At 53.6% G+C, this 14,165-nt stretch overlaps 1 pseudogene; it reads right to left on the bottom strand.

Annotated features, from left to right (window-relative positions):
• Window positions 1–2,381: 2,381 nt before the first annotated feature.
• Window positions 2,382–13,542, bottom strand: LOC133230988 (large ribosomal subunit protein eL22-like; annotated as a pseudogene).
• Window positions 13,543–14,165: the final 623 nt, after the last annotated feature.

The following is a 14,165-nucleotide window of genomic DNA, read 5'->3' as shown; positions in this document are numbered from 1 at the left end:
GCAGCGCCTGTGCCCGCCGCGCGCAGCCCTGACCCGGCCGCCACCGCTGCCCTTTGTCGGCGGGGAGAGGGAGGGCGAGTGCCACGGAGACTCTCCTCTGTGCCCCCTCGCCTGGGGGTCCCCACCCTCAGTCTGCCCCTGCCCCAGAACAAGCAGGCTTTGCAGATTGGGGCAGGAGGGAGCAGCGGGGAGCAATCCCAGTAGGGATGGGGGTGACTCTATAGAGTGCTCAGTAGGTGCTAGGGTGCTCCGTGTTTACCCTGAGGCTGGGAAGAGGGAGAGTGAGGGCCAGGGCCTGAGACCCCAGGCCAGTCCTTCCCCTTCTTGGGCCTCCGTTTTTCTCTCCACAGTGAGCATCCCCGAGGTGCCAGATGCACGAGAGGGCCTGCAGCCCTGTCAGGGCCCGCTCTGCTATCCCCATTTTGCACAGGAGCCAGCAGCTTGGACTTGCCCAAGGATCCACAGCAGAGCCAGGATGGGAATACAGGCCCATCTGACTCCCCATCCTGTGCCTGACTGGACTGTCTCCCCACTTGGGATCCCTGAGATCCTAGAACTGCCTGCGCCAGCTTCTCCCCAGAGAGAGAACAATCTGGAACAATCTCTTCTCAACAGCAGGGATGAGGGAGGAGTTGTTCCAGCAACCCCCCGACCCCCGCCCTTCAGGCCCTGGTTGAATGCAGTGAATGAGCTAATGACTCTAAAGGGCAGCCACAGTTCAGAAAGGGCTTGAGTACCCCTCCATCATCACCCTGGGGACATCCATATGCCTACCACTGCCTGCCTCGGCCCACACATCCTACGGTCTCATCCACTCTTCTGATCTTGGAGTGGCAGAGAAACGCCCTCACGCTGCACCCACCACCCTCTCCCTAATAATGAGAGCATCTCTGGAGCACCAGACTCCTGGGAAAGCCCCCCCACCCCCCACCCTGTGTCACTCTTCACGCTGAGTCCCAGTCAGAGAAACAAGGCTGAGTAGCGAAGAACAGACCAGGGCCTTAGGGCCCCTGACAGGGAGGGACCACCCTTCTCTCTCAATGAGCCCCCTCCCCCATTGTTTGAAATCCCACCATGAGCATCCCTTTGGGTCTTAAAAGCCTTCTGGTCTTCAGAAGCCCCTGGAAGACCTAATTCTTTTTGAAAAGGGGACACCTTGCAAAGTTATCCCACAACACATTCAGGATTCCCCCTGCCTCTGTCTCTCTGAACCTAAGGTTCAGAGAGGAGAAGAGCTTGGTGCAGATTCACAGAGCCAAGTCCAGAGCAGCAATAGAGCCCTCATCTCCTAATGCCCATCCTACAACTCCCTGTACTGCCCCCAAGTCTCTATTTGGTCACCTTGGAAGGGCTGAGATGGGAGGGAGCTCAAGGGTTCTGGCTGAGCACCAGCCCCTCAGTACCCCCAGGCCTGCTCTGCTTGGCTAGCTGACACCCCCGCCCCTCTGTTTACTCAACTACATACCTTATCCTGGGGTGAGCTTCAGCTGGGATCTCCACCTGTTTGGGATAGGAGCCGGGAACCAGAGCGCCTCGCCCTTCCTCTCCTTTCCCTCTTCTCTCTCTTTTTTCTCTCTCTCCCCTTTCTTCTTTCTCTTTCTCTCTCCCTGGCAGCTGCTTTCAGCCCAACCCCGCCCAGCCCCGCCCCACCAGCTGCAGCTTGGCCCCTTAGGGACCCTCCTCACCCACCAGGCAGGAAAAGAAAACCCGGGGCCTGCAGGAGCAACTGGAGTCTCCTCAGGCCTCATCGCAGGAGCCAGCAGGAAGGAGAGGGGTCAGTTAGAGGTCACAGAGTCCACGCCTGTCCCTGCTGGGGACAAGAGGAGGGAGGGACGGGGTCCTGGTGGGGTCCGGAGTCCAGTCCAGCGAAGGGGAAAAGGGAGTCTCCGCGCCACCTGCTGGCCGCGTCGGGTATAACCCCAGGTAGATGTAGGGCATTGGGAGGCGGGAGATGGCTGTTTGAGGGTTTGAGAAGACGGGGAAGCGTGGCTGGAGGATGGACCGGGCATGAAAGACAGGATTTGAAGAATTGTGGCTGCGGGCATGCTGCCTTCCCGGGTTCCATGATGCGTGGGGTGCTTGGGCATTACCTCAGTTCTGGGGAAAGTCCTGATGCCTGAAGCGTGGCAACCAGTGGAAGCTGGGTCTGGGGTGGGAAGAGCTGGGAGGATTTAGAAGCCCCCTGGGTGATCTTGGGAGAGAGCTGTCAGGGCTAGTTCCTTTATGTGCACCATCTGTACACTATCTCTTAGCACAGGGCTAAGAGCAGCAGACAATCAATAAGGGTGTGTTGCATGTAAAAACTTGTTCTTCTATCATTTATTTATTGAGACTTATGTCCCAGGCTCTGTGCAACATTCTGGAAATACAGCAGTGGAAGAATGAATGAATGCATGAATGGGGATGTGGGTGGGAGGGGGAGAGGGGTGTACCTCTGTCCCCCAAAACTGCACAGATCTCCATCTGGAGGAGGACTCCACAGAAACCTCCTGGGGGGCTGACTGATCACTTACACATTGGCACACCTGGTAAGGTCATGAGCACTTGGATCTTCCTGAGTGTCGAGTTCTCCAGCGTTCCAGTGCCTAACTCAGGCTGCAGACGTTTAGGATGGAAAGTCTCCTCTTTGCCACCTAGAATGGTCATAGCCCTGTCTAGGGTGCCTCATGGGTACACACACTTCAAATCACAGGAAGAATTAGGAGAAGGACAGGAGATTGCTTTGAGGGTAATCAAGCACCTACCCAGAACTTGGCTTTTTGTCCATCTTATTTATTTATTTTGGTTCCTGAGTTTTATTCAAGAACCCATACAAAATATTCCAGATAACTGAGTTTGGAGGGCTTTAAAATTGTATCTATTTATTTATGGCTGTGCTGGGTCTTTGTTGCTGCGTGGGCTTTTCTCTAGTTGTGGTGCGTGGGGGCTACTCTCTGGTTGCTGCGTGGACTTCTCATTGAGGTGCCTTCTTTTGTTGCATGGGCTGCTTTTGGAGCGTGGGCTCTAGGTGCGTGGGCTTCAGTAGTTGCTCCGAGGCATGTGAGACCTTCTGGGACCAGGGGTTGAACTCATATCCCCTGCATTGGAAGGTGGATTCTTTACCACTGAGCCACCAAGAAAGCCCCTCCCCCCAAGATAACTGAGTTTTCATCCTCCTCTTCCTCCTTTTCTTCATCTTGGTTAATCTGGAAGTAGTTCAATTGGTAACTTTCTTTGCTGTTAGCAACTCCATGCAACCAATCACATGGATTATTCTTCTTCAAATATTTTTTTGGTGAGATATTTCAAATACCTTTGGAAAAAGGCACCACAGAAGTTGCAGTAATTTTGCTTACTCTTCTTTTGATTGTCACTGCCCCTTCCCCAAGATTCCCAGCTTTTCCATTCACTTTGTCTCTTGAAGAAACTGCTCAAAACTGGCAGCATCCATGAGTCCGTCTTCTCAGGATGGGTACAGTCAAGAGGAAACTTCACGATCTGCTTCTTTTTTTCTTGCCCACCTTCACCACAAGCTTTTTCACAGGCACCATGGTGGCCGCAGAGGCAGAAAGGCTGTCCATGTTACTTTGAGTCTTAGACTGATAAGTGTTATTAGCTGCTGTTCCAGATCAGGAAATTGAGGCTCAGAAAGGTGTGAGGACTCACTCTGGGTTGCACAGCCAGTAAATTATGGAGCCATGGCTCAAATTCAGTGATGTGGCTTCCAGTTCAGGGCTTGATCTGGTCTGCCTATATCCTTCCTTCAGCTCTGGGGGCTCCTCAAGGGTCCTGGGCCCAGGTCCCACCAGCAAATATACATTTTCATTCCCTAGAGGGCTTGAGGAGGCTGGTTGCTCACAGAGGCAGTTGCTAAGCTAAGTATGCCAAGACCATACTGGGAAAGGGACCCCCCACTGACCCAACAGTTTCTATGTGCTGGTGCATTACACACACTCTAGAAGCTTCTCCTGAGTCCTCACCACCCTGAGACGTTGGGAATGTTATACTCATTTACGGATGTAGAAACTGAGTCTTAAAGAGAGGAGGTAGCTTGCCATGGGTCATACAGCTGGGAGACAATGGTCTGGCCCGTCTAATCACCCAAAGTCCCCATCGCAGCAATGATGAGGCCAACCCAGCTTAATGTTTCTTGAATGTTTGCACCAGGACAGCCTGGGGCTGGGTGCCAAAGACATCATGATGAACCAGATTGGTCCAAGTTCTTGAGGAACTCCTTAAAGAGACAGACACTCTTAAAAGACAAAGGACTGCCTTCTGGACCAAGAGGGACCACAGATCTATAGGAGCCAGGAGAGAGTACTAACGTAAAAGGATGGGATTCCCTAGTGGTCCAGTGGTTAGGACTCAGTGCTTCCATCACAAGAGGTATGGGTTCGATCCCCGGTTGGGAAACTAAGATCCCACAGCCTCACAGCAAAGCCAAAAACAAATAAAACTTAAAAGGAAAGCAGGGAGGGCATCTTAATTAGTACTGACAGTCAGGTGGGAATTAGTCAAATGAGGGGAAAGAGGCAGAGGGGAAAAAGGAAACATTGGCCTTGAGGCCATAGCGTCTACGTGGAGGGGAAACACGGAGGCAGAGTAGGGCAGCAGGGAGGGGTCGCTATAAGCTCTGGGCTGTGACAGTGGGAGCAGAAAAAACAGGATTGGTGTGAAAGACTGCTCTGAGCTTGCAAGAGAAGTCGGGGCTGGGGAGGGCTTTCTGCATTCAACAAGCGTATATTGTGCACCTATTAAGTGCCAGGTTCCTTGCTAGGTCCTGAGGACACAGCTGTGAAGGGGATGACAACGTCCCTGCCCCCATGAATCTCATGTTCCAGTGGGAGAGACAGGCAATAAACAAGTGAGATAATGACTTAAGAGTCCTTTAGACTCTCAGCAAGGAGATCAAACCAGTCAATCCTTAAGAAAATCAACCCTGAATATTCATTGGAAGGACTGATACTGAAGCTGAAGCTCCAATACTTTGACCACCTGATTGACAAACCGACTCAATGGAAAAGACCCTGATGCTGGGAAAGATTGAAGGCAGGAGGAGAAGGGGACGACAGAGGATGAGATGGTTGGATGGCATCACCAACTCGATGGTCATGAGTTTGAGCAAGCTCCAGGAGTTGATGATGGACAGGGAAGCCTGGCGTGCTGCAGTCCTTGGGGTCGCAAAGAGTCGGACACGACTTGGCGACTGAACGACAATACCAGTGACTAACTAAAATACCTTCAGAGACTCACACGGCTGTAGCAAAAATGGGGGAACATGATTTAGAGTGGGAAAATGGGTGGGGAAATGTTGCAAAGTGTGGTCTGAGACTGTGACATCTGAGCTAAGAAGGAAAAAGCAGGCAGGTACAACAGACATGACAGGTTTGGCACCATCAGAAAACTCACAGAAGCCAACGGGACTGGGGCTTCGTGAGGAGGAAGGAGGACATGCAGGTGGCTAGAAGCAGTAGCACAGGGACCAGGGGTGTGGAACAGAGCTTAGATTTATCCTGCCTGCAGTGGAAAGCTTCTAGAAGAAATGTGATGTGATCTGATTGACATTTTTAAAGTGTTACTTTCTCATGTGACGGACAGGTCCTCGCCCTGCTGAACATTCAGGTCTCTGCCTGACAGACGGTGCGAGGACCAAATCACCGTGGGATGGTGATTTTTAAATCGTCTGGTACTGCTTTGCCTTAGATTTGGATGAGGCCATGTAGTGGTTGGACTTCCCTGATGGCTCAGCGGGTAAAGAATGCAATGTAGGAGACACAGGAGACGCGAGTCTGATCCCTGAGTCAGGAAGATCCCCTGGAGGAGGGCATGGCAACCCACTCTAGCATGATTGCCTGGGAAATCCCACAGATAGAGGAGCCTGGCAGACAACAGTCCAAAAGTTCGTAAAGAGTCAGACATAGTGACTAAGCGTGTGCGCACACGCGCGCACGCGCACACACACACACACACACACGTGCAGTAGTGGGTACGGCAGCAAGCTTTGATGTTGGAGCTCTGAGTCTTCATCCTGGCTGGGCCCCTGGCTAACTCTGTAGCTTTCAGGGGGTATTTAAGGGGGTATTTAACCTGAGCCTGTCCTTTAAGATAGGAGAGTGGTGCTTCCCTCCGGGTCCCTGCATGAGGAAGGCACGAGGCATGCCGACAGCAGGCATAGCAGGGCTTGTCTCTGGTTGGGTTGTAAATCCTAGAAGGCAGGACCAAGACAGTGTTCCTCATGGTCACGCTGGGATGGAGCAGAAGCTCATGTGTGCGTCTGAAACCATCTTCCTCGGTGGCCCCTGGGAGGTTTACCTTAATTATCATTGTTCTTTCAGCTGTGGGTCCTGCTCATGGCTCCGGAGAGGTAGGTCCCGGGGCTTCCACCAATCACCCACTCCTGGGAGTTCTTCATAAGCCCCACTTACTGCTTTTAAAATTGTGTGACCAGCTCACCCACGTAGGAAATGATCCTGAAGTCCACCATCATACAGTCACTGCCCTGTGAGGAAGCAGGGAAGCTGTTGCAGTCGCCAAGCCATCATGATGGGTCTCAGATGGGTCTTGGCAAGGGACAAGGAGAGGAGCTGATGGAGGATTTGGGGACACTCCTTGTAGGAGAAGCTGATGGATGCGATCTGATGAGTGAGGAGAGAGGAGATGGAGAGGGAACGGGACAGGGGGCAGCTTGTCAAAGTCTGGATTCTAAGCCGAAACATCTGGCTGGGTGTTGCTGGGCCAGTTACTCTGCCGCTCTGAGCCTCAAATGCCTCCTCTTGAAAAGAAAGGTAATATCCACACCGCAGAACAGTGGAAGAGATAGTGGGGGGTGGGGAGAAGAGATAAAGAAGAGGGAAGACCGGGTTGAGCGGGGAGGGACAAGGGGGAAAAGGGAGGAGTTGGAGGAGAAGTCTGAGTGAAGGCCTTCGAATTGGGTAAAAGAGACCTGTTCTTTTAAAAAGATTTCTTCAGTTCTTCAGAGTCCACAAAGGAACTGACTCCCATCTGACAGTGCTCAGAGAGGTTGAGAATCTTGCCCAGCGTCACACAGCCAGTCAGTATCATCTTCGTGCCTTAAATTATCTCAAACCCTGGATCCCAGATTTGCCTTTGGAGACAGATTCTCAGCTTACAAGCCACAGTCACTGAAATCCCCGAGGACTAGTGGGGCTGGAGGCTCTGTTTTAGGGGTTCCAGATGTGGCAGGGGGTGGGAAGCAAAGGCTGCAGGAATAAAACTCCTTCCCCGTCAGGGAGGGGTGGAAGGGTGAGAGCCTGAGAATAAGATAGCTCTCAGCCCCCTGACTGGCTGGGTGACCTCAGGTATCACCATCTAAAGTGAGGATCTAGGTTCAAGAGCCCACTCACCTCCCACATCTCAGGGTCTCCCTCAGCCTGGAAAAAAAAAAAAAAAAAGCGACTCTGCAGAAGTAGGGCATGGCCAGCAAAGGGTGCCAGCCAGGGCCACAGGGAAGCCAGTGTTGGCCCAGAATAGGAATAGCTCTGGGGACCCAGAGCCCCAGCTGGGAAGGCCGCCCTGCCTCCTGCTTTGCTCCTCTGCCCGGGTGCCAAGAGGCCAGCTCTCAGACTCCAGCCAAGCAGAACCTGAACCTTGCTGTCGTACCTCTCTGAGGAACCTCAGTTTCCTCCTTTGTAAATGGGCCTAATAATAGTGCCTGCCTCACAGGATTCAGTGATGATCAACCACATAAGGGCTGAATACACAGGAGCTGCTATTTTTATTCACAGTGGTGGCAGTCTTACTGTACCTTAAAGTGACTGACACAAAGGGTATCCAGTCATTGGTGCTATGACGACAGTGACGATGAGAATGATGCTGTCCCTGAACTTCCTAACCAGGGAGCATCCGGGGCCTATCAACCTGGGATGCCTCCAGTGACAGGGAGCTCACTCCCTCCCCAGCAGCCTGTTCTCACGGTCACATCATCGTTTTGCTGAAAGCTGCCTCCTGGAAGACAGCTCACCTGCCAGCTCCCTATCAGGATGACCCGGCTGGCTTAGCCTCTGGCCTCAGGCCCCCTTGTTTCCCCAAGTTCTGCCTGAGAGGCTCAAGAGGTTGGGGAACCAGGACGCTGGCAGCTGGATTCTTGCCTCCTCAGGAAGGGCAGGGAGCTGACAAGTGAACCCAGGTGGCTTTGCCAGCAGGAGATTCCGGTGGGTCTTGCTCCGGCTGTTCAGTATTCTTTTCTACTGACTGGGAGAAATCAGTAGAAGGCAAGTCCTTGCCATCCTTTGGGCCTCCCTTCACTCCATGGCTGGAGGCTGGAACGGGAATTCAGAGCTGTAAGTTCAGGAAGCCTGGCATCCCAGGTGGGAGGCCTCAGCTCCGGTCCCACCTGCTGCCAGGCACCCCATCTGTGTTTGTGGGTCCCAGTGTGAGTGCTCTTGGGTCTGGCACCAAGGGATCTGGTGGTGAGAGCAGGAGCCAAATAGTCCTGGGCTAAATCTTGGCTACTGTGTGACCTCAGGCAAACCACTTTCCTGTTCTGAGCCTGTTTTCTCACCAGGCACCTCTCAGAGTGGTGCTGTGGGGAGTATAGGAGCTGTTACATGTGAAAAGGAAAACGCAGTACTGGGCGCATAGTAAATAGTGTAAGTGAGTGAAAGTTGCTCAGTCATGCCTGACTCTTTGCAGCCCCATGGACTGTAGCCTGCCAGGCTCCGCTGTCCATGGAATTCTCCAGGCAAGATTACTAGAGTGGGTTGCCATTTCCTGATCCAAGGGATCTTCCCGAAATATCATTACAAAGTGGAAATGCTTCATTTCTCCAAGTCCCTCCCTGAGCCTGAGTGGGTCAGGGTGGCCGTGAGAGTGGATCATGTCTGGCAGGGTGGTGTCCTGACCCACTTCTCGGCTAGCGGGCACATGGTTCGTGTAACTTAATGTGCAGGGGGTGTGGGCATGCACACACGTGCACTGGGTGTGCAAGCATATGCAAGGATGTGCATGGGTATGCGTGCATGTGCATCAGGCTCTCCATCCCAGGGGTTCCCAGGGCACATGCATACCTGCGGGCACCCGTACAGTACCCCTGCACTGATTCGGGAGGCCCCTCTGTGAGCTGTTACCATGGAAACAAAGAGGCAATCCCCAGCCTCGGGAAGAGCCTAAGATACCAGAAATGAGAGCTGACCCTGTCTTCCCAGAAAGACAGAGCCAAAGCATGATGCCCTTGGGATTTGGCAACCTCAGCCTCCGGGGGCTGGTTGGCTTCTGGGACTCTGCATTCTTTTGAACCCTCTAGAAGCTCTCACTTCTCCACAGCATTCCAGTCCCCCACAGCATCCCAGCCTTCTGGAAAGAGCTCAGGAAACAGAGCTGAGTCCCATCCTGGATGTGGCTCTACCCCTGTGCCCAGGCTCAGGCAGGGAACGTGGTCTTTTTGTTTCCTCTTCCATAAAATAGGAATAATCACACATGCCAGCAGAAGCCTTGAGCTGGGATGTTACCTTTTCTCTTGCTGGGGGCCCTGGGCTGTATGAATGTACACCGCAGAGCCCTGGATGCCACAGAGCAGCCTCCTTCATGTATACAACCCTCCCAGGGTCTCGTGGGCTCCTCCCAGCAACTCTGGGATGGAGGCTGTTCCCAGAAGTGGAACTGGGGCTCCAGGAAGACACCGCTGGCCAGGGGTGGGGTCAGGTCTGCTGTCCCCATGACCCCCAGAAGGAGAGTCACTGGCCATGAGTATTGGGTGCAGCTTTCAGCTTGGGCAACCCCTGGGGCAGAGCTGGGCTGCCAGAAGGCTTCTGGAAGGCAGGTCCCAGTGGAAGAACCATCTTTTAAAAATCTTGACTCTAATTTTAACTCAAATCTCAAGTGTCCTATCTGCAGGTTTTAATACATCCAGGCAGAATTGCTTCTGAAGTCACAAGTGGACACTCAGCCTCCTGCCCTTCGTTCCACTTTCAAGAGTGACATTCCATTTGCTGTGAATCCAGGAACAATTTTCAGATAGTCAGAGATGGACCGGGAGGGGCAAACCTGCCAGAAATGAAAATGCCTGAGAAAGATCTGAGTGCTTCTCTGTCAGGAAAGCTGTTGCAGAAGGGGTCACTTATGACTTGGGGAGGGGACAAAAGGGTGCACCTGGAGAGGTGACCTCGGGTAAGGCACCGTCCCTCCTTGGCAGAGCTGGAAGGCTTTCCACCTAAGAGGTGCTTACACCAGCAGAGGGATTATTGTGCAGGCAAGTGTTGGCTGGGGCCTGACCCCAAGGTCACTGCTTCACCTCTAACCCCACCTCTAACTAGGTTAAACTCACATGCAGGATATGGGGGTCAGGGAGCCCCTTTTCCCCTGCCTTGGCTCTACATCCCTTTTCTAGGTGTTAGGGCGATCCTGACCGTCTGGTAGAGGAGGAGCTGGCTGGTGGGGAGCTGTAAAAGGAAGGTGAAGAAGAAGAGCCAAGACAGGGGTCTCGGCCTGAAATGTCCACCTACTCTGGTGGGCGGTGGGAAGCCATGGAAGATTATTAAACAGAGAGGAACGGGATTAGATTTAGAGAAACCGAAGGCACGAAGTGTAAGAGAGCCAGAGCCAGCATACAGGGCCAATCTGACGAGGGTGTTGGGCAGAGGAGGTGGCAAGGAGAGAGGAGGGCAGGTCTGAGAGATGTCCCTAGTAGACAGGCTGACTTGGGAAGGAATCAGGTGTGGGAGTTAAGAGCAGGAAGGGGTCCTGGTGTGGTGATGGAGGGGGACCCAGGCACAGGGCAGGCTGGGGTGGGAGGTGATGAACTGGATACTGGCTGGCTTGAGTCTGAGGTGTGTCTATGGGTTTCTGGGAGCAAATCCAGAAAGCAGCTGGAAATGCAGGTTTTACAAAAAAGGAGCCAGAGGGTCAGAAGAGTTGTTTTTGTTCAACTTATCAAGGCTGGGAAGGGGCCACTTCAAGATCTGAGCCTGGGTCTATTGCCCTCCTTCATAGTTAGGGTATGTCCCTTGTATGTCCCTTCATAGTGAGGGCCCAGCAGACACGCAGCCCCTTCCCTTTCCCTGGGGGTCCTGGATTTTGGGCTTGGTAGAGAGATCAGCCTTATCCATGAGGAGCCTCTGTTTCAGAGGCCGGCAGCCTCAGGGGCTCTGCCTGCTGCTCTGGGGAGGGACCGTCTACAACCAGCCCCAGCCTTCCTGATCATCTGTCAGCGGGGAGGCCCTGTTAGCAGCCTGGATGCCGCCTGTGTCAGGCTCAGTGCCCTGAACTTTACAGGCTCCGTCTCATTCAATCCTCATAGGCCCCTTCCAGGGAAGGGCTAATATTATTGTTTCCATCTTACAGATGAAGAAACCCGTCAGACCCGTGGCAGATTCATGTGATGTATGGCAAAACCCACAGTATTGTAAAGTAATTATCCTCCAATTAAAATAAATTAATTAATTTAAAAAAATCTGCCAGAGGTGAAGGGCCTTGCCCCGCTCCACCGTGGGGGTGGGTGGTGGGATAAGGTTTGGCCCTGCTCCATGGGAACTGAGCCCTACCTGTAAAGTGAGGCTGGCTCAAGAGCCTCCTGCCCCGCCACAATCCCCTACGCCCACCACTGACTTCAGGTCTGCGTTGCAGGACTTCCCCATCACCCCCACCCTCTCTGCTTTCTGTTCCTCTCAGCCCAGCTCGCCCAGCTCCCTGGGAACAGCCAGGCCCACCCCATCCCCCTCCCGGGCTGTGCTCCTGGCAGCTCTGCCACCCTGGGCTCTGGTCCGGGGGTGGTCCCCGGCAGTGAGGCGGGCAGGCAGAAGCTGAGATCAGATGGGCTGAGATGCAAGGTATCCAGAGACCACCTGCCCCCCCAGGCTCCCACCTTGAGGTCTACCGTGCTCCAGACTGGGGTGGGCAGGGCCCTTTGGAAAGGGGTGGCTTGAGGTTTTAATCACTTTATCAATGTTTGTTTGTGTAATTCAGCCCTTGAGATGCTTTTCCCTCCATCTGTCCCCACCATCTGCTCCCATCAGGATTTTCCAAACCATTTGGGACCCAAGAGGAGAGGGTGGGGGCTGTGCCTCTGAGGGGGGCTAGGGAGGGGCTCCCTCCACCTGCCTCACTAAGAGGTTCCAGAGAGGGACCTGGGCCCCTGAATCACGTGGAACTGGGTTCAAACTCTGGCTTTGTCACTTTCTTGCTCTTTTACCTCAGGCGGGTGACTTCACTTGTCCTAGCCTCAGTCTTCACATCTGTAAAATGGCAGTCACATTACTGACTCCTCAGCATTAATTTGGATCAATGTTAGCCACTCAGTCATGTCCAACTCTCTGTGATCCCAGGGACTGTTAGCCCACCGGGCTCTTCTGTCCATAGAATTCTCCAGACAAGGATACTGGGGTGGGTAGCCATTCCCTTCTCCAGGGGATCTTCCTGACCCAGGGATTGAACCGCTGTCTCCTGCATTGCAGGCAGATTCTTTACCATCTGAGCCGCCAGGGAAACCCACTTGGATCAAAGGAGGTGACATATGCAAAGCACTCTGCATACAGTAGGTGCTCAAGAGATATGAGGTCCCCTTTTCATTCATCCCTCACTTAATTCTCTCAATGACTCCCTCCTGCATTGTCCACTCTTCTGGATGCCTCAGTCTGGGATAGAAGGGGGCTGAGTATCATCAGCAAGGACACCCCTCACCTCCACCCCTGCCAAAGGCTTTCGTGGAACCCTTCCAATCCACAGGGTTCCAGTGTTGCTGGAGCCTCATCTGTGTTAAGCTCATGTCCAGAATCACCCACCCCCAACCCCCAGGAGCCAGTGAGGCAATAAGTGAAGCCGGTCTTGTTTGTACTCTGGTTAGGGTTTTTGATAGATGTCAACGTATGCAGGTCACTTCACCTTTCTGCTCACAAAGGGGAAGAGACTTGCTCCACGGCATCCGAAGTGAGGGACCCAGGCCTTCTGAAAGCTGCCCGTCTGCCCTCCTTTTCCAGACTATATCTTGGGGCACTTGGTCCTGGGCCAGTGGCCTTGGTGGACAGTGTGGGGAATCCCAAGTCTTCCCTTTGGCTCAGGCATCTCCCAGTACTTCTCAGGACTCCAGGAGGGGAGAGGTGGCTAATGGGAAGCAATCAGCAGAGCCTACTAGAGCTCAAACTGCCCTCTCCCCCTACCATCCACCCTACTCATTTGAGGTACTGGGAAGTCAGAGGGATGTGGGGTACCTGAGGTGAGGAAAAGACATAGCCTTGTCTTCAGAAGCCCCATCTATTCGGGAGTCAGGCTGCAGACTGGAGGTCCTGAGGGCAGGACGTCAGAGTCAACTGCACAGATAAGAAAAACAGTGGGTGGGGGAAGTAGGCTCCCAAGAGGCTGAACGGAAAAGTCAGCCCACAGGAGGTGAAGCTGGGGTGGGGGAGTGGGAGGAAGCAGAGTGGCAGGGCAGCCGCTGGTGAGGGAAAACTGAGACCCCACTGGAGAGGAGGATCCAGACCTGGCTGAGAAGATTCTCAGGGTTCAGGCAGGGGAGAGGGGAAAGAGGAGGAAAGAGAGGAGGAGCCAAGGGCAGGTTCCTCTCCCAGCCCAAAGCAGAGCCAGGATTCCAGACCGGGTGGGGAGAGGGGTGGGAGCTTGTCACTCAAAGATCCTGAGTGGCAAGCCTCTCCCCACCCCCACGTCCTCATGCAGGAGGCATCTGGGAACCACCCACGCATGTCTGGCACCTCCACGGGGGTCCCAACACCAGAGCCAAGGCACACAGAGGAGGAGCTGATGTTCTGAAGGGCCCAGCTGCCCCCAGCCCCCACAGCCTGGCTCCCCAGCTCCTCCAGTTGAGAGGTTGAGACTCTGTTCATTCATCCTCCAGGAGACACCACGGCTAGACTTGGATGACCCGAGAGGCTTGGTCTGAGCCCTGGGGAGCCAGAAAGGTCCCAGCTGCTGCCACGGAGGTCAGATGACAAATGACGTCAGCTCACCTTCAAAGTAGGTCCAGAGAGCAGACCCATCTCTGCCACCCTGTTCATCTTTCACCTTGCGAGGGCCTGCTGATCCCACCCCACTCCTCAAAGTCAGTTGAGGACAGACTGCCTGAGTAAGCTCAAACCCTCTCAATCTGCTCAAAACCCCAAGTTTCCCATCTCACCTAAAGTCCTTGCATTGCCACTATCCCAACCTCTACACACTGATCTCAACTTTCCCCAAAACATTTATCTAATACACTATAGAATTGACTTGTATATTATATCCAT

The sequence above is a fragment of the Bos javanicus genome, chromosome 2, assembly GCF_032452875.1.
Source record: "Bos javanicus breed banteng chromosome 2, ARS-OSU_banteng_1.0, whole genome shotgun sequence".
Taxonomy (NCBI): Eukaryota; Metazoa; Chordata; class Mammalia; order Artiodactyla; family Bovidae; genus Bos; species Bos javanicus.
Note: the sequence above shows the minus strand (reverse complement) of the source record. Positions and strands in the feature narration are given on the sequence as shown.